We start from the raw sequence: 19,709 nt of genomic DNA on the forward strand, positions 1-19,709 counted from the left end.
TATCTCATTGTGGTCTTAATTTGCATCTCTCTAATAGCTAGTGAAGCTGAACATTTTTTCATGTGTTTCTTGGCCATTTGTATTTCCTCTTCAGAGAACTGTCTTTTCATATCTTTTGCCCATTTTATAATTGGGCTATCTGTACTATTGTCATTGAGTTGTAGGATTTCTTTGTATATGCAAGATATCAGTCCTTTGTCAGATACATGGTTTCCAAAAATTTTTCCCATTGAGTTGGCTGCCTCTTTACCTTTTTGAGAAATTCCTTTGAGGTGCAGAAACTTCTAAGCTTGAGGAGTTACCATTTATCTATTTTCTCTTTTGTTGCTTGTGCTTTGGGTGTAAAGTCTAGGAAGTGGCTGCCTAATACAAGGTCTTGAAGATGTTTTCCTACATTATCTTCTAGGAGTTTTATGGTACTTTCTTTTATATTGAGATCTTTGGTCCATTTTGAGTTAATTTTTGTGTAGGGGGTGAGGTAGGGGTCCTCTTTCATTCTTTTGGATATGGATATCCAACTCTCCCAGCCCCATTTGTTGAAAAGACCATTATGGCTCAGTTCAGTGACTTTGGGGGCCTTATCAAAGATCAGTCGGCCATAGATCTGAGGGTCTATCTCTGAATTCTCAATTCGATTCCATTGATCTATATGTCTATCTTTGTGCCAGTACCATGCTGTTTTGGCAACTGTGGCTTTATAATAAGCTTCAAAGTCAGGGAGTGTAAGTCCTCCCACTTCGTTTTTCTTTTTTAGAGTGTCTTTGGCAATTCGAGGCATCTTCCCTTTCCAAATAAATTTGATAACTAGCTTTTCCAAGTCTGCAAAGTAGGTTGTTGGAATTTTGATTGGGATTGCATTGAATCTGTAGATGAGTTTGGGTAGAATTGACATCTTAATGACATTTAGCCTTCCTATCCATGAACATGGAATATTTTTCCATCTTTTAAGGTCCCCTTCTATTTCTTTTAGTAGAGTTATGTAGTTTTCTTTGTATAGGTCTTTTACATCTTTGGTTAAGTTTATTCCTAGGTACTTGATTTTTTTAGTTGCTATTGAAAATGGTATCTTTTTCTTGAGTGTCTCTTCAGTTTGTTCATTTCTAGCATATAGAAACATTACTGACTTATGTGCATTAATCTTGTATCCCGCTACTTTGCTAAATTTGTTTATTAGCTCTAGCAGGTGTATCGTTGATTTCTCAGGGTTTTCTAGATATAAGATCATATCATCTGCAAACAATGACAGTTTTACTTCTTCTTTTCCAATTTGGATGCCTTTTATTTCTTTGTCTTGCCGGATTGCCCTGGCTAGCACTTCGAGCACAATGTTGAATAACAGTGGTGACAGCGGGCATCCTTGTCTTGTTCCTGATCTTAGAGGGAAGGCTTTCAGTCTCTCACCATTGAGTACTATGCTGGCTGTGGGTTTTTCATATATGCTCTTTATCATGTTGAGGAAGTTTCCTTCAATTCCTACCTTTTGAAGTGTTTTTATCAAAAACGGATGTTGGATTTTGTCAAATGCTTTTTCAGCATCTATTGAGATGATCAATTGATTTTTCCCTTTCGAGTTTTTAATGTGTTGTAATACATTGATTGTTTTTCTTATGTTGAACCATCCTTGCATGCCTGGAATGAACCCCACTTGGTCATGGTGTATGATTTTTTTAATGTGTCTTTGGATTCGATTTGCAAGTATTTTGTTGAGGATTTTTGCATCTATATACATTAGGGAGATTGGCCGGTAGTTTTCCTTTTTTGTAGCATCTTTGCCTGGTTTTGGTATTAGATTGATGTTAGCTTCATAAAATGAGTTAGGTAGTGTTCCATTTTTTTCAATGTTTTGAAAGAGTTTGAGTAAAATTGGTGTCAGTTCTTTCTGGAAAGTTTGGTAGAATTCCCCTGTGAAGCCATCTGGCCCTGGGCATTTATTTGTGGGAAGATTTTTGATGACTGATTGGATCTCTTTGCTTGTGATGGGTTGGTTGAGGTCTTCTATTTCTTCTCTGGTCAGTCTAGGTTGTTCATATGTTTCCAGGAAATTGTCCATTTCTTCTACATTATCCAGTTTGTTGCCATACAGTTGTTAATAATATCCTCTTATAATTTTTTTAATTTCTTCAGGATCTGCAGTTATGTCACCTTTTTCATTCATTATTTTGTTTATATGGGTCTTCTCTCTTTTTGATTTTGTCAGTCTAGCTAGGGGCTTGTCAATCTTGTTGATCTTCTCAAAGAACCAACTTTTGGTGATATTTATCCTCTCTATTGTTTTTTTGTTCTCTATGTCATTTATTTCTGCTTTAATCCTTGTTATTTCTTTTCTTGTACTTGGTTTAGGATTGGTTTGCTGTTCATTTTCTAGCTTCTTCAGTTGATCCATTAGTTCTTTGATTTTGGCTCTTTCTTCCTTTTTAATATATGCGTTTAGTGCTATAAATTTCCCCCTTAGCACTGCTTTTGCTGCATCCCATAGGTTTTGGTATGTTGTGTTCTCATTTTCATTTGTCTCTATATATTTAGCAATTTCTCTTGCTATTTCTTCTTTAACCCACTGATTGTTTAGGAGTGTGTTGTTTAACCTCCAGGTATTTGTGAATTTTCTAAGTCTCTGATGGTTATTGACTTCTAATTGTATTCCATTGTGGTCAGAGAATGTGCTTTGAATAATTTCAATCTTTTTAAATTTATTGAGGCTTGTTTTATGTCCCAGCATATGATCTATTCTGGAGAAAGTTCCATGAGCACTAGAAAAGTATGTGTATCCTGGTGATTTGGGATGTAATGTCCTGTATATGTCTGTTAAATCTAATTCATTTATCAGATTGTTTAGGTTTTCAATTTCCTTATGGGTCTTCTGTCTGGTTGATCTATCTATAGGAGAGAGTGCTGTGTTGAAGTCTCCCACAATTATTGTGGAAACATCAATTGCTTCCTTTAGTTTTGCCAGTGTTTCTCTCATGTATTTTGTGGCACCTTGATTGGGTGCATAGACATTTACGATTGTTATTTCTTCTTGCTGAATTGCCCCTTTTATTAGTATGTAGTGGCCTTCTTTGTCTCTCAAAACATCCCTGCATTTGAAGTCTATTTTATCTGAGATTAGTATTGCTACACCTGCTTTCTTTTGGCTGTAGCTTGCATGAAATATTTTTTTCCATCCTTTCACTTTCAGTTTCTTTGTGTCCTTGTGTCTAAGATGAGTCTCTTGTATGCAACATATTGATGGTTATTTTTTTTGATCCATTCTGTGAATCTATATCTTTTAATTGGGGAGTTTAATCCATTTACATTCAACGTTATAACCGTGAAGGCATTTCTTGAATCGGCCATCTTATCCTTTGGTTTATGTTTGCCATATTTTTCCCTCTCTCTATTAATATCCTTTATTGTACCCATACCAAATCTCTTTAGTTCTGAACCTTTCTCCAAGTGTCTCTGTCCTTTCTTTGTTTCTCTGTCTGTAGGGCTCCCTTTAGTATCTCCAGTAGGGCAGGTGTCTTGTTAGCAAATTCTCTCAGCATTTGTTTGTCTGTGAAAAATTTAAGCTCTCCCTCAAATTTGAAGGAGAGCTTTGCTGGATAAAGTATTCTTGGCTGGAAATTTTTCTCACTCAGAATTTTAAATATATCGTGCCACTGCCTTCTCGCCCCCATGGTGGCTGCTGAGTAGTCACTACTTAGTCTTATGCTGTTTCCTTTGTATGTGGTGAATTGCTTTTCTCTTGCTGCTTTCAGAACTTGCTCCTTCTCTTCTGTGTTTGACAGTGTGATCAGTATATGTCTCGGAGTGGGTTTATTTGGATTTATTCTATTTGGAGTTCGCTGAGCATTTATGATTTGTGTATTTATGTTGTTTAGAAGATTTGGGAAGTTTACCCCAACAATTTCTTTGAATACTCTTCCTAGACCTTTACCCTTTTCTTCCCCTTCTGGGACACCAATGAGTCTTATATTCGGACGTTTCATATTATCTATCATATCCCTGAGGTCCATTTCGATTTTTTCAATTTTTTTCCCCATTCTTTCTTTTATGCTTCCATTTTCCATTCTGTCATCTTCCAGGTCACTGATTCGTTGTTCAACTTCCTCTAGTCTTGTACTATGAGTGTCCAGAATCTTTTTAATTTGGTCAACAGTTTCTTTAATTTCCATAAGATCATCCATTTTTTTATTTAGTCTTGCAATGTCTTCTTTATGCTCTTCTAGAGTCTTCTTGATTTCCTTCATATCCCGTACTATGGTCTCATTGTTCATCTTTAGTTCTTTGAGTAGCTGCTCTAGGTGCTGTGTCTCTTCTGGTCTTTTGATTTGGGTGCTTGGGCTTGGGTTATCCATATCGTCTGGTTTTTTCATATGCTTTATAATTTTCTGTTGTTTTTGGCCTCGTGGCATTTGCTGAACTTGATAGGGTTCTTTTAGGGTTTGTAGACCTCTTGAAGTCCTTATCTCTAATTTATCAGATCTACAGCTTCGTGGAGTACACTTTCTCTAACTAACCAGCAGGTGGCATCCACGAGCCACCTGTTCTCCACAAGCCAGTTCTCCCCTGCTTAGCCTTTTTGGTGAGTGGGGGAGTGAGTCTTGTGGGGCCCAATTGGTGTACCAAGCTTGTGTGTGTAGATGGTGTTGCCTGCCCTGTGTGTGGGGCGTGTTTCTGGGCAGTCGGGGAGGGGGGGTGGCCCTAACAATCAAATCTCCCTGATGATCCTAGAGTTTTAAAGCTGCTGCAATAGTCTAATCCTTCAGTTCAGTCCTGCCACAGTTTGTCTCTGCCACTGACCCACAAGTCTTTGGTATTGGCGTATGGCTCCTGAGACTTGCAAGTGGGCCCCTCTTCCAGGCTGTGCACCCCGGGTCCTCTGTTGAGGGATGACTGTGCTATGTCACAGGTGAGTGCCGTCCCCCCAGGGCAGTTCTGGGCTGCTGGGCTGTGTAGGGAGGCTCCCAGTCTGCTCAAATGATGGCTGAATGGGGCTTTGTTAATTCACACTGCTCCACCTTCCCAGCTCTGGGACAATCAGCTGAGGTTGCAGGGAAGGCTAATGTCCACACCCAGTTTTGTGGTGTGTGCCTGTTATTTGAAGCACTTCCGTCACACTGGGTTGTCTGGGGCAGCTCTGGGCTATGGGGCTGGCGATGGGCAGGAGTGTTTCCTGTCCACCAGGATGGTGGCTGTGAGCGGACACCCCCCTTTTCTTGGGATGTTGTGGTGTTTAGTGAATTTTCTCAGCCACTGGATTATTGCCTTTTGTCTCAGAGCTCTCTTAGTTCTGCTCTTGACTTGATGTGCCCAAATTGCAATTCTTTGAAGCTTTCTGTATTGGGCTTCTTAGAGTAATTGTTTTAGAAAAAGGAAAAAGGATTAAAAAAAAAAAAAAAAAAAAACAGGGCCCTCCTCAGAGATCTAATGGGTTATTGAAATGCTAATAGACAAAGCAACCAGGGCCATTAAGGAAAGGTCCACAGGGCAGAGAGATCAGCTTTTCTTCGGGATTTGCATATGCGCCTCAAGGCCTGAGCTCCACCCTTCCCCTTTCTGTGTTCGCCAGAACTCCAAAAATCCTCTGCTTTTATTTTGGAGTTTTTCATGTTATTTTTTTTTTTTTCTATGCCTGTCTCCTCTCTGCTGGGCTGGCAGCTCTCAGATTCTCTGGTGTCTGGTCTCAGTCTATCTATGGTTGGAATATGGATCAGTAGAATGAGTTTCCGAGAAGGGCTACCACTGCAGTTCTCCCTTCTCCTTCCCGGAGCTGGCAGCCCCTCCTCCCACTGGACTGAGCCTGGCAGGGAGGGGCGCGGGTCCCCTGGCCGCAAAAACTTACAGATTTCGCTGATCTCAGCAGTTCGACATTTTCGTGAGTGTTGTATGAAGTATGCCCAAAGACAGATTGCTCTGTGGTTTCCAGTCCACGCAGTTACTGGCTTTTTACCTACTTTCCTGGAGGAGTAACTAAAACTTACAGCTCACCAGTCTGCCATCTTGCCCCGCCCTCGAGATTGGATATTAAGATTCTAACGTCTGATTCTGTAGTGGTTCTGATGATTGATTATTTTGCCTGTGTACCCATCCACACATAGAAGTGCATACTTGAAAAGTACTCCACACCCTCAGGAAGAGCAAGTATAAATAAACGTGGCTGATTTTCCCACATACGTCCCAAAACTTTTGAACAATCTTGTCTTCAAAATTACCACCTTGGGAATTTTTTTCCCACCATCGCAATGTTAAGAATCCATTAAAAAATATGTTATAGGTTGGCATTTTACCAATTGTTTGCAACAATTTGTATTTTCATAAAAACAACATTCTATTTCTGCTCTTTGCTTTTAAGGATGTTTTCTCAATACAGTAGTCTGCTAAATCTCTATTCCCTTTTTAAAATCAACTTCCTGGAGGTATAACTTATCTACAATAAATTCCATTTAAAGTAAACACTTTGCTGAGTTATGAAAACTCTATGCACCCTTGAAACTACTGCCAAAATCAAGATACAGAAATTTTCCATCACTCCAAAAAGTTCCTTTGTGCCGCTTTGCAGTCTCTTCCTTCATTTCTCCCCAGCCCCAGACAATATACATCTTTTGTCACTATAGGTTAATTTTCATTTTCTATAATTTTATGTAAATTGAATCATGCAGTATGTACATTTTTGTATCTCTTCTTTCAGTTAATCTAATAATTTTGAGATTCATCTCTGCTGTCCTGTGTATAATTGGTTAATTCTTTTTTTATTACTGACTAGTAATAATATTACAACAGTATTATAATTTGTTGAATCATTCACTTATTGATGGACATTAGCTTTTTTCCCAGTTTGAGCTATTGTGAATTAACTTCCTATGGACACTTGCATAAGGTGTTTGTGTGGACATTTGCTTTCATTTCTATTGGGTAAACACCCAGGGGTGGAAGGCTTGGACATATGGTAGGTTTATGTCTTACTTTTATCCCTAGTAATAGTCCTTGCTCTGAAAAATATTTTGTCTAATATTACTATAATCACTCCAGCTTTCTTTTGATTAACGTTTGCTCTTTCTTTCCCTATTTTCTTTTTGGCAGCAAGAAATTTGGTTTGCTAGATTTCTGATGAGAATTATGCTGTTATTATATTTGTTTCTATTTACATAGTGTGCTTTTTTTCTTTGTCTACTCTAAACATTTTTTTCATTATCTCTGATTTTAAGCAATAGGATATGATGTACCTTGGTGTAGGATTTTTCAGGTTTCTTGTGTTTGGAGCTTGCTGAGCTTCTTTATGGTTTTTATAAAATTTGGGAAAATTTTGGCCATTATTTCTTCAAATATTTTTTCTGTCCTCTGCTTCTTGTTCTTGGGGACTCTATTTATATATTAAGCTGCCTGAATTTTCACTGTAGCTCACTGATGCTCTGTTCTTTTCTTCTTTTTTGTTTTCTTTTTTTTCTCCCCGTGTTTCATTTTGAATAATTTCTATTGCTCTGTTTGCAAATTCACTAATCTTTTCTTCTGAAGTGTCTAATACTCTATTATCCTCATCCAGTGCATTTTCCCTTCATGTTGAGCTTTTTTATATCTTCCATATCTTTACTTAATGTGGTCTACCCTTCCTTTACCATGTTGAACATATGGACGGTAGTTATATTTTAATGCCTTTGTCCTATAATTGTATAATCTGTGTCATATCTAGGTCATTATATATTGCATTTTTCTCCATTTCCAGGTCCTATATGTTGCCTGCCAGATATTATTTTTTTATTGGATATTGGACACTATGGATTTTACCTTGGTGGATACTGAATATTTTCATACTGTTATATTCTTGAGTTTTATTATTTTTTTTAATTGGATGTAGGCTAACTTTTTCCTGCTACTGGGGCAAAAGCCTTCTATGGACTCCACTTAATTCCCCATGAGGCTTACCACTGTGGATGGTTGGAAACAAACAATTCCCATCCCTGTGTAATCTCTGGGTTTTGACCCCTACTCCTTTTGAGTGTTTTCTTTCTACAGACTCAGGTAGTTTCCTCCTGTGTGTTCACTGATTGGAATTCAGTTGAAGATTCGAGGAGGACCCCCTATAGAAGGCTGAAGCTCTTTCTCTGTGCAGTTCTTTTCTTGCTAGTGGCCCTGCAAGCTCTATCTGCTTTGACTTTCTCAGACTTCAGCTTACTCTCTCCAGGCAGTAAGCTTCGGCAGTCAGAGGATTAATCTCATTTGCTTCCCTTATCTCAGGGACCCCTGGCCTGAACTGCCTAAATGTTCAATGTTTCAAAATGTTATTGGTCCTTGTCTTCTTCATTTCTAGTTGTTCTTTATATATTATGATAATTAACACTCCTCCCTCATTTTTTTTGTAAATTTGAGTGGCAAGTACTTTTTACAGACTCAAATTTGTTTTTTCACTTTGCTTATGGTGTTTTTTTTTAATTTCATGTCTATGGTTTTCATTTTCATTTAGTCAAATTTATTGATATTATCTTTTATTGCATTTGGATTTTGAATCATATTTAGAAAAGTCTTCCTACAGTATATTTTTAATATCTGCAGAGCTGCAATCTTTTACCTCCTGAGAATGGATTTTATTTTTTCCAAGAGCCTAAAATTATTTGGGAAAAAATCTGGTAATCAAGATGGGACAACAAATTGCATAATGGCAAATTTGATTAAATCAAGCTTTAGGTGTAGTTATGAGATAGGTTTTTTTTTTTTAATTAAATTCAGTTTTATTGAAATACATTCACACACCGTATAATCATCCATGGTATACAATCCACTGTCCACAGTGTGATAACATAGTTATGCGTTCATCACCACAATCTATCTCTGAACATTTTCCTTACATCAGAAAGAACCAGAACAAGAATAAAAAATAAAAGTGAAAAAAGACCCAAATCATCTCCCCATCCCACCCCATTTGTCCTTTAGTTTTTATCCCCATTTTTCTACTATGAGATAGGTTTCCATATCGAATGTGTAAATTTGTTTTGAAGTTGATTCCAAAGTGGAGTTTTAGAAAAGTGTGGCTGGATAATATTTGTAAATAAACTTTTCTTCCCAAATATTTCCCCATCACCTTCCCTCCTTTAAGCAGGAGACAATCCTATACTCTATTGCCTCGGAGGAAATATGTGGCAGAGCTATCATGGGGAGGTTGAAAGCTCTAAAGAGGAATGCTGTGTATAGCTTTAGGAGGAAGCACCTAGGAAGACATAAAGAAAAACTCCTGTTCCCCAATTTTCAAAAGGACTGTGAAACCCAATGGAGCCATCCGAGACGGACAGTGGATAACTACACACACAGGCTTGTGTGGACAGATGACCAACCCAGAGGGCCTTCCCTGAATGACATAAGACTGGGGAAGACTCTAGAATTATGACAAATTCCCAGGGTTGGTGGAGAGAAACACCAAGAATGGCTGATTTTAGAGTTTCTTAACAGCCTGGTCATAGGGAATCTTGAATTTGAAATTGAAGTTAATTTAAAGAAAATAAAGACATTTTATATTTTTAGATGAGATCCACCATCTTTATAAATATTTGACCAATAGTTAACGTATATTTGTAAATTTCCAAGGCAAGGGTTTTGAAGAGTTACTTCATTTGCCTGCTTGCTTGGGGTGGAGGGTGGAGAATTGACTGAATTAGGTTATTACCTTGTGACAGGGGTTCTTAATTCGAGAGCTACAGCTTCCTAAGAGATCTATGCATGGAGGGCAAAAGATTACATCTTTACTAGCTTCTAATTGAAATGTAGCATTGCCCTCTGTTACAAATGTAGGCAACCATCCACAGAAGTATGAGCAATACTTGTGACATCATCACCAACAGAATCCACACATCTCTTCACATCACATTATGGCTACTGCAGATGTCTCAAAATACTGTTTTTCATTACTACTCATCACTACTTCAAAATTGTGGTATTTTTAGACTTGTTGCTAGATCTTGCTATTTAATTAATTAATTAAGGAGCATCATTATTACTATATCACAAATATTTTAACATAGTTTATAATTATATTTCAATATAATCAATGTTCTTATTGTAATCTTATGCATTTTATTTTGTTCATTTATAAACATTATTCTGACAAAGGGTCCGCAGGCTTCAACAGATAAAGATGTCCACGGCACAGATCAGGTTAGGAATGCCGGTCTTAGTTATACTGTGTATAGAATTCCTGGCTAGAGTCATCCCAAGATGAGAAGAAGGAGCAGTAAGGCAGTTCCTAGCATTTTGTTTCAGCTCCTCCCCAGGTGGAAGATTTGATGATGTAAACTGTGCCAGTTTGAATGTATTATGTCCCCCAGAATGCCATTATTTTTGATGTAATCTTGTGTGGGCAGACGTATCAGTGTTGATTGGATTGTAATTCTTTGAGTTTTTCCATGGAGATGTGCCCCACCCAACTGTGGGTGATGACTTTGGTTGGATAATTTCCATGGAGGTGTTGCCTCGCTCATTCAGGGTGGGTCTGAATTAAATCACTGGAGCACCATATAAGCTCAGACAGAAGGGGCAAGCTTGCTACAGCCCAGAGGGACACTTTGAAGAATGGACAGAAGCTACAGATGAGAGACAGTTTGAAGACAGCCATTGAAAGCAGACGCTTGCTCCAGAGAAGCTCAGAGAGGGCAAATGCCCCAATCGCAAGTGAGAGTGACATTTTGAAGAGGAGCTGCGGCCTAAAGAGGAACTGCAGCCTAAAGAGGAACGCCCTGGGAGAAAGCCATTTTGAACCCAGAACTTTGGAGCACACGCCAGCCACGTGCCTTCCCAGCTAACAGAGGTTTTCCGGACACCATTGGCCATCCTCCAGTGAAGGTACCCGATTGCTGATGCCTTACCTTGGACACTTTATGGCCTTAAGACTGTAACTATGCAACCAAATAAACCCCCTTTATAAAAGCCGATCCATTTCTGATGTTTTGCATTCCAGCAGCATTAGCAAACTAGAACATAAACTAAAGTCTGGAAGCATCTGAACTTCTGTACTCATTTCAGGCTCAGTAAACCATAGGAGCCCTGCAGTTTTTCCATCTAACTTGATAGGCTCCACCAGAAGCAGGGCTCACTAGGTTTAGGGGACTGAAACATCTTTGCAAGGCTTAACTGATGACATATTTACCTCTCTTCTCTCCTTATAAGCTGGTGCCAAGGTGACTTTCCACATCAGTGAGAAAGTTGCTTTAAAGCCCACATTCTGGGATTGGGGCCTCCTCTCATTTAATCTGCACCAATTCACTCCTCTGTCTTTGAATCCCTTACGTCAGGGCACAAGGCCTGTGTCATCTCACACACTTTGAACTCAGCCTTTGTCCTCCCAACACTCCTTCTCTGTCCACACTCCCCCAGCTGTGGCAGGTGAATATGCCAGGAGACAGGAGAATTCCAGCATCCAAGCCTTGTAGGCCCCTGCCGAGACAAGCTATCAGCTTTCACCTTTTGACAGAGAGTTTGGAAATAAAATCAAGCTGAAAGCAGAGACCCTGCTGAGTTAAAATCTCTGATCTTGTCCTCTGACCACAAACTGTCTGTCCCAGAACTCTCTTTTTGTAAGATTACCCCAAAGACAAAACTTTTCAGTCTCTGTTACTTGAGAATATTTTACTATGTGAATCTCCATTTCCTGGTTTGACGGTAGTAATGAGAGCTAACATTTTACAGTTTATGAAGTGCTTTTTTAGTTATGGGTTCATTTATTCCTCAGAGCAACCCTGTACATCAAATTTGGATGCATCTATTTGACAAATGAGATATCTGAGTTCAGAAAAGTTCAAAATAAGCTCTATAAAAGTGCTAGAACTGGGGAGCTAATCTAGGACTTCTGCCTTCAGAGCAGCGCTATTTCCACTGCCCTGTGATTCCTACCATGGAAAGAGTTAAATGGGCAAACAGAGATAAGGCATCTCAAACTTGTATCTTGTGGGCTTTTTCTGGTCTGCATATAGATTTTGTTTCTGTCAAACAATGTTTTAAAATAATTCATATGAGTTCCCAATGTTTAAAAATTGGGAAATTTCCCATCAAAATCTAGATTCCTGACTTTTTCCCTTTTGGATGAATTATAGGCTATATTGAACATATATTACTGCAAATTAACAATTAGTGATGCTCCTTTTGGATGGAGGATGATTTTTCTGGACTGTTTTAGTCCCCACCACTCCCTATTTCTCCCCAACATTAAGAACGTGTGTTAGTTTTCATTCATTATTATCTTTGTGCTGCCCTATGGAAAATGTGAAATAAATACTTTATATTGTAAAGTGTAGGGGACCTAGAGATTGGCAGCAACTAGTGAAGGGGAAACGATAATCTAATAACAGATAAGCTATCGAGGGTAATCTGAATTTTGTGAGAATGCTCAGGACTGATTATAGTTGGCAAATTTTCTTGGGTATGGTAGGAACGTGTTGGAAGCAATGTAGTTATTTTAGGTAATTTGTTTTTCTTATTCCTTTGTTTTGTTAGGGTTTGTTAATTTTCTTGAGGTATGTTGGAAGCAATGCAGTTATTTTAGGTTATTTGTTTTTCTTATTTCTCTGTTTTGTTTTGTTTGAATTGTTTTTTTTTTAATTTTTTGATAAAGTAAAAAGAAGCTATTGCATTAAAAAATTAGTTTTGATGTAGTTATTTTAAGTTATTTGGTGTTTCTTATGCCTTTTTTGGATTATGTTTTGTTAATTTTCTTGGTATGGTAGGAACATGTAGGAAACAAAGTAGTTATTTTAGGTTATTTGTTTTTCTTTATCCTTTGCTTTATTTTGTTTGAAATGTTGGGATTCTTTTGTTGTTTGTCAGTTTTTTAATTTTTCAATAAATCAAGTTTAAAAAATTAAAAAAAAAAATATAACTCTTAAAAAAAAAAAAATGAATTGGTGATCTCTCCAGTGCCTGCTTTTGCAGGGTGACAAAGAAAAGAAGGAGCAAGAAGATTGTGCCCAAAAGAGCCACCGCTACGTGCTGCGCATTCGCTGCACAAACTGAGTGCCCGAGGAAAAGGCCATTAAAAAGTTCGTCATTTGGAGCATAGTTGAGGCCACAGCCAAGAGAAATTTCCAGAGTGAGTGGCTTCGAAGTGTATGTGCTTTCCAAGCTGTGTGGGAAACTCTGTTACTGCTTGAGATGTGCCCTTCACGGCAAGGTCGTCAGGAACTATCCCTGGGTAGCCCCGAAGGACCAAACACCCCCACCCGGATTTAGACCTGTGGGTGCTGCCCCACAACCACCACCGAAGCCCATGTAAGCAGCTGAGTCCTTAAAGACAGAAGGAAAACTAGTTTCTGGCAAAAAAAAAAAAAAAAAAAGGAAATTAAGCTTTTTAAAAAATTGAATTGGTAATAATGTCAAATACCCTGTCTTCTGCGTCACCTATTTAAAATAATCAGGGATATACTTTTTTCAGATGTTTTAGGTTAATAAGTGAAGCAATAGATAGCCTTTATTGGGCACTAACTCTCTGGCAGTTTTCTCTTGATCGCTTTCTATACATTATCTCATTTAATCTTTATAGCAACTCTCTGTAATGGGTATTTACTTCTGTATTTTACATATAAGGAATTGAGGCCCTGAAAAGTTGCGTATCTTTGTTTACTCTTTCAACAACTATTTATTGGGCAGCTATCATGTGCCAAGTCATAGAGCACATAAATGGTAGAGCTGGGATTAGAATCCCATTTTCTGATGCTCAAATCCAGGCTTTTCACCAACTCTGTGGGAACTTTCTGTTTGCCAGGGCTTCCCTACATCTCTCCTTTGGGTCCCAAGTTGGCTTTCATTACAATTTTCATTCCGGTAACATTTCATAGTATTAATCTCTCTATTTTATCCAATAAACATTGTATCCAGGACAGGCCTCTTGAGGCTGGAGACAGTGTGTGGAATAGGGTGGGGGTGAGGGATAGAGCTGAAGGGAGCTAGCTCCAAAGGTGAGGTCACCTTCCAGGAGCAGCCACAGGGAGGCTGGTGGGCTGGGCAGGTGTGCTGGACACATCTCCATGACATCAGGTTTACCTCCTGAGGACAGGTTAGGTGGGACCATCTTGCAATAAATCTAGTGGGTCACTAATCAAGAAACACTTCCACATACCTTGGAAACAAAGTGTCCCAAGTGAACAAATAAAAGTAAGAAATACCAAACTATAATTAATAATCATGACTCATTACAGTTTGGGAGTTACTTTTCAAAGCAGTTTTCCATAGGTGATTTTATTGCATGCACAATGAATCTGGTAGCATAAGCAGAGGTTCTACACTTATAGCAGGTCAGGGATTATTGAAAACTGCTGTATGCTGCTCCCCTTAGCCTCTTGAGTCCCTTCACCTCTGATTAAAACATTGTCAACCAATCACATAGATCCTAGTACAAATATTGCATGTAAGTTGAGTGGAACACTTACCTTATGGATGTGTCATAGTGGAAATGGCTTCTGGGTAGGAACCAGAGTGTTGTGTTTGCAAATAAAAAAGTTGGTCTGGCCCTGGTTATTTAGTGAGTGTGAAGGAACTGAGATGATGGAAGATTTTGTCAAACAAATATAAAAATTGGAGAGGGAAAATTTAAGGTGTTGTTAGAAAGCAAGATAGGCAGCTTGAAAATGAATTTATTTTATGCCAAAGGGAAGAGAAAGTTGGAACGTAATTGCCTTAGATTATACTTTACAATATGATCCTTTGGGAAAGCTGCATATAAGTTAGTTTCTGTGTATGAGGATAAGCCTGTATCATTTTAATGGATTTTTGATAGAATACCAAAATTTAAAAGTAACAGGGCTGTGCTTCTATCAAGAAGTAATTCTCCTCACGATCCATTTTTCATTTTAATATGCTATATTGTACCTTATTCATCACTCTTTGGCTTCTTTTCTCCTCCTTAAGATCATCCTAAGTGTATTTTTCCAAAAGACAACCACTGATAACCCTGAAGCCATTGTTCTGAGTTGTACCCCTGTGAGTGTTTCAAGTAATCCTGTTCTTACTATCCTAAGTCATCTTTCTTATCTTTTCATTTACTTTCCTGGCTGCCAAAAGTTTCTCATTTTTCTGTCTCCTCTCTCTTCAGCCCATTCTGAGTGATAATTTTTCATCCTGTCTATTTCCTTATCCCAGTGGTCCATTCATTTTCTTTAAGCTCTTTTTCCTTCCTTCTCCATGTCCCCTGCATGATAGCACTTTCTCTAGTGAAATTTTTAAAGCATTCAAGAGTTGACAGCTGAAGATAGTGATTAGGCTAGAAGGAGATGAGTTGATTTAACAGATAGTACAGCGTTTCAATCGGTCAGAATTCCTGGATGCTAATGAAGGAAACTCAACTCGAATTAGCTTTACGAAAAGGGAATTTATTAGGTTCCTTATTAGAGAAAGCTACTGGAGTAAAGCAGAATGGAAGGAATTACTCTAGGAACTAGGACTTCACAGATTAGAACCAGAATTCAATGCTTCTGGAACATGGTGCCTCCTTTTCTGCCACTTTTTCCTGGATAGTTTCATTCTGTAGAGTGGCTCTCTTTATGTGCTGGGAAACATGGCTACTGATGTTCCATTCCAGATTTATATTCTCCCAGGAGACAGAGGACTTCCCTCTCAACTCCCCCCACCAAACCTAGACCCATCTTTCACTCCCAGGGAAAGCATCTGATTGGTTCTGTTTGGTCATTTGCTCCCTCTTTGGATGAGTTTCAGTGCTTAGCCAGACCTGAGTCATGAGGGTGGGGTGGAAGGGACTAGGATATGGCACTGTGGCTGATAAACACCAGAAGCTTCGAACAGAAAACCTCCAGTAGTTCACTAAAGGAAAAGATGCTAGGGAGACCAAAAGTATGCATAAACACTGCAAAAATATAGAACATATTTTAAATAATTTGTTTTCATGCAAAAGTTCACAAGAAATAAGTCCTTTCCTCTGGTGGTACCCTGAATTATAATATAAATATTACTTGAAGAGAATTATAGCACAGAGAGTTCCCAATTAGTTATTTTATCAACAACGGCATGTCAGATTCTTTTAAGAATGTCCACAATAATCCCACTCCTTGTATCTCTACTGCTTGGGTAGTCCCCTACCACACTGATTTTGGGTTTGGCAATTTGATTTGCTTTGGCCATTGGAACAACAACAAACATGATGCAAAGCAAAGTATTGAAACATGCATGTGCACTGGGGCTTGCCCTCATCTGCTGCTCTTGAGAACCTTGTTAAGCCTGGACTGGACTGCTAGATTATACATGACACATAGCCTAGTTACTTCCATTGTCCCTGCTGACAGCCAAATCAGCAATGATTTGTTACCCAGCCAAAGCTAATCTGTTACTGGCTCTACCCTGACTTAGGATGCTCCTTTAGCTCTTCAGTAGGGGCCATTCTGGATTTTTCATTGGATGTCTTATTAATTATCCCTCTATCTTAGCAAAGGAGTTTTCTTATTATCCCTGAAACCTCCTTTGATTATGGTCTGCAGGTCTTGACTTTCTCGTTACCCCATTTCTCTCCCAAATCAAGCACAAAATATCTATTTGTGGCGTTTTTCTCCTTGGAGGAATCCTATTCAGGAAAGCAGAAAATTCTCAACAATCATTTTGGTTCTTTAAAACACCATTTACTTGAATAGGACAAGCATTAGAATTGCTTTTTCAGTTAGTGCAAAGAAGATGAAGTAAAATTGCAACTAAGGCATGTATTTATGAAATAGCTGCTTGTTCCTGTTCCCTGAAAATTTTTTCTTTTTTTAATTTTGTTTTTTATTTTTGTTTAGTTTTGATTTTATTCAGAGTAGGAAAAGCAGTGTCTGGGGTTGGAATCATGGGATCACCAAAATTTACCAGGTGGGGTAGAGGAAGTGAGGCCCATGGAGAAAGAAGAGAGGATAGAGAGGCCAGAGGAAGATGAGGAGAGGGTGGAGGCCCAGAAGGCTAGGGAATTCAGAGCTTCAAAAAAGGACAGTGTTTCGACATAGCAAATGCAGAAGCGAATGAGAGCGATAAGATGCCAGTTATGGGGTGCACAGTGTCATTGGCAGGTGGGATAGAGATTGGAGCATATTTATAGGCTGGAAGGAAGGAGATATATAGGTATAGAAAGGATGTAGGAAAACGAAGGGTAATTGAAGGACAGGGTTTAGAGAGCAGAATAGGGTAGGAGGGGATTGAAATTTAACTTACTAGGGAAAATTCTTCTTCTGAGGTGAAGGGAAAGACTTAAGGAGAGATGTGGATGGAAGAAAGTTTATGGGCAAGTGGCAATAAGTTGAGGGATATTGAGTTTGAAAATTTTAATTTTCTCCAATAAGTATGTAGCAAATTATCTGCTAAGAGCAAGGAGCAGAGGGGGTGAGCATGAGTGGGAAAAATGAAAAGGTCTTTTGGATTAGTCGTTAAAAGTGGAAGAAGCTGACCAAGTAGTATTGCCTAGTGTTGCAGGTAGAAACCAATCTGCATATTTCTGTGTGTATTTAGTGACTGGGGAGAGGGCACGTTTCTCCATCATCATTAATTACAAAGTCTTATCTCCCACATCAAGAAAATATAGGGGAATAGGTGGAAGACTGTTGGTTGAAGTTTGTACAAACATCTATTTGACCCCAAAGAAAACATGATGCTCCACAGGGATGCCAGCTCACCTACATAAACAGGCATCACTTTCTTTGCCTCAATGTGTGATAAGAGCTTAACTCAACCGAATAGAACCTTCTGCTTCACAGAGTGTCAAGGCCAGTGCTCTCAAGCAATTAGAAACAGAGGATTTCAAATGGCATTATCCTTTGGGAGTTAAATTACACAATCAGCACAGAATGGATGCAACACAACTCTAAAGAAGAGGCAAGCCTTGTGGGTGACAATAATGTGTCTGAGCAAAGGAAGAGATCAGTTTGTCAGGGGAATCACTTAGCCATGGAAATGGAAACTCACGCTGGAGGCAAGAATCAGTGCCCCATGATCTGGAGCACTCCGGTCCCTGTGGCAGATACATTTCTGTCCTAAAATGGTGCCAACTGGAATGTTTGACACATCAGGTATTACCCCTTTTTCTATTCCATGCTTTATCCCGAAACTTTTGAATGTAGTTTAGCTATTATATCTGCTATAGAAAAATCATTCATTCATTCATCCAAGATAAATACGAAGTATATACTATGGATCAAGATTTTTTTTAGGTCTTGGAGATTCAGAAGTGAATTAACAAGACAAAACTTCCAGTCCTCACGAAGCTTAGATTCGTTCTAGTGGAGATACATACGCACGTATGTAAGTCTGTTACACATCCGAGTAGTGATACCAAGCAGGCAGTGAGGAGTTCAACAGAAAAAGTCATAGCTGGAGATTTAAATTTGGGAGTTATCAGCATGTGGGTGGTATTTAAACTCATGAGACTGGAAGAAATTACCCTAGGAATGTGAAGATAGAAAAGAGAAGTTCAAGGACTAAGCTTGGGGCATTCCAATGTTAAGGGTTAGGAGATGAAGAATCAACAAAGGAATCTGAGAATGAACTTCCAGTGAGGAAGAAAAAAGAGAGAGAGTGAGGGTGAAGAATCCCAGAAGTCAGGTCAAGACTATGTTTCAAAGATGAAGGAGTGAACAATAGTATCAATTCTTAGAATGCACTAATTAAGCCAACAAATTCATTGTGGTCCATATGTCAGTTAACTGTTCTTACTATAAATTTAACAATTGGCATTCTGGTTTCAGTTTTTGTGGGTGGGATACTCCAAGTTGGACCCAAGAAATGAATCTGCTTTGGGTTTGCTGACCAGATAAGGCTGAGGGCCAGACCTTGGACCGTGGTAAATCCATGTCACCTTATGAGGCTGCTTGGCAACCACCCTGCTTGTGTTCTGGTTTTTAGTGACATTTCAGTTTTGTCACGTGGAGGCGTTCCCATCTGCCTCTAACCACCTGCCTTGTCAGAGTGAATCTATTAGCTGACTCTAAGAGGTATTTCATATGGGTTGTGAGCCTTTATGGATAGATTTTTGGAGTCACTCCCACACACATGATACATGGTGCAATACCACTATGGCCCCTGTCACAGTCAAATTTGAATTTGTGTAGTAGAAAAAAGGCTTGCCTGGGAGTCAGGAAATTTATTCTAGAACATTCCAACTCAATCACTTAACTTACTAGATCTGTCAGTTAGGGTAAGTTACTAAGCTTGTTGGGTGGGGCCTTAATGTATTATTAGGATAGGCTGGGTTCTTCAGCAGTAATAAACCTCAGTGAAATCTCAGCGGCTTAACAAAACGAAGGCTTTTCTCATTCCTGGTGCCTATCTCTCCCAGGTCTGTGGGAAGGATCTGTTTCCATAATCACTTGGGGACGCAGCCTGATGGAGGCTCCACCATCTAGTAGCTTCTGTGGAATTCCTAGCTTCCTTAATCACTGGAGGTCAGGGTAAGAGCAAGGTTGGGGGGAAAAGTGCATATGGATGTTCACTGCCTCAATTCAGGACTATATTTCACTTCTGTTCAGAGCCCATAGACCAGAACTAGTCATATGGCCTCACTTAAATACTGTGAAACGTAGAGGAGCAAATGGAATCTTCAGCGACCATTATTGTCTAGGCCACACACAGTTTCCACATCTGAAGATGAAATTAATAACAGCAAATTTACATCATAGAGATGGGAGGAGGAAATGAGATAATGCATGTGGACACACTTGGTACAGTGCCTGGTCCATAGAAAGGGCTTCACAAATTTTAGCCACAACTGATATATTATTATGATTTGTAAG

Source organism: Choloepus didactylus, chromosome 14 (genome assembly GCF_015220235.1).
Source record: "Choloepus didactylus isolate mChoDid1 chromosome 14, mChoDid1.pri, whole genome shotgun sequence".
Taxonomy (NCBI): domain Eukaryota; kingdom Metazoa; phylum Chordata; class Mammalia; order Pilosa; family Megalonychidae; genus Choloepus; species Choloepus didactylus.